Source organism: Lipotes vexillifer, unplaced genomic scaffold (assembly GCF_000442215.2).
Source record: "Lipotes vexillifer unplaced genomic scaffold, Lipotes_vexillifer_v1.1 scaffold452, whole genome shotgun sequence".
Lineage (NCBI taxonomy): Eukaryota > Metazoa > Chordata > Mammalia > Artiodactyla > Lipotidae > Lipotes > Lipotes vexillifer.
In genome coordinates this window covers 475,705-477,446 of record NW_006788004.1, presented here as the reverse complement: position 1 = coordinate 477,446, position 1,742 = coordinate 475,705, and positions in this window count along the sequence as shown.

Here is a 1,742-nt window from a genome sequence, read left to right as displayed (position 1 = left end):
GAACAGATAGATGGGATGAAGTGAGAGCATAGCATTGACATATATACACTACCAAATGTAAAATAGATGGCTAGTGGGAAGCACCTACATAGCACATGGAGATCAGCTTGGTACTTTGTAACCACCTAGAGGGGTGGGATAGGGAAGATGGGAGGGAGGCACATGAGGGAATGGATTTGGGGATATATGTATGCATATAGCTGATTCACTTTGTTATATAGCAGAAACTAACACACCATTGTAGAGCAATTATACTCCAATAAAAATGTTAAAAAAAAATAAAATATGTCAGGACTGGCAGTCTCCATGTCACAGTAGCGTCCCGTGTTTTATGTGGTAAACAAGATCACATGGGCTTTCTGTTTTATGTATTTTAAAAAAATCTTTTTTTCTTTTCCATTATGGCTTATCATAGGATATTGAATATAGTTCTCTGTGCTAACAGTAAGAACTTGTTTTTTATCCATCCGATATATAATGGTTTGTATCTGCTAACCTGAAACTCCCAATCCATCCCTCCTCCACCTCATCTCCCCCTTGACAGCCATAAATCTGTTCCTATGTCTGTGAGTCTGTTTCTGTTTTGTAGATAAGTTCATTTGTGTCATATTTTAGATTCCACATAAAAGTGATTATCATATGGTATTTGTATTTCCTTTCTGATTTACTTCTCTTGGTATGATAATCTCTAGGTCCATCCATGTTGGTACAAATGGCATTATTTCATTATTTTTATGGCTGAGTAATATTCCATTGTATATATATACCACCTCCTCTTTATCCCATGGGGTTTCTGAAAGCAAGCCTAACTGTCTGGGTCACAGAGCAAAAATGTTTTTTCGGGTGGCAAGGGGAGGATGACTCTAGGTGCCTGTAAAGATGATGTCCACTTTTTTCACATTCATGCATGGATTTCCACCTCTTCTGCAGGCCCAGGGTGCGTATGGCTCCTTTAGTGACATGCAGGAGTGCTCCCGATGTGCCTGCTGCTTCATTGACTGATCAGCAAGGAGTCCTCACCCTCACTGGCTGGTCCACTGAGCACTTTCTCATCCTTTAAGGCTAACCATCCTCGTCCCTGAAGATGCTCCCTTGACCCTCCTAGGCAGAGGTCTGCCACGTCATTGCTGTCATTCCATAGGTGAGGAGATTGGGTCATGAAGAGAGCAAGAACTTTTTTAATGTCTCAAAGCTTGTTCTCACTGAGCAGGGATTCATACTTCACAGGCTCTAATGGACTCTAAAATCTGTAGTCTTGCCTATAGACCTGGACCTCCCCTAATAGTGGAGCAAAATTTACCACTCCAAAATATCTCTGACATGTGAATTATTTAGAGTTGAAAAAATCAAGGCCCAGAAGACTGTGGAAGAAACGTTGACTTTCCTCCTAACTTCCTAAAAAAATATAGATAGAGATTCTATTCCTGCAAAGAATATGGGCTAGGAGTGGTGGGGGAAACTCAGCAGAGCCTATAGATCAGAGTTTTCTCTGTGTCTCACTGTATCTGGTGGCCCAGCAAACATTTGTTTAGCAAACATTTACTTTTCCTTCTTTATGTCAATTGCCTTCCTCTCCTTTGAAGCCCCAAACCAAACCCACAATATCCTTTTTTTTTCCTTTATTTGAAGATAATAGTTAAGGTGAAGGTTTCAGTCATTTTGGTGAGTTATTCAGTTTTCCTTGGTCTCTTCCATGTATACATGTTATTAAAGTTTCGGGTGATTTTCTCCTGTTAATCTCT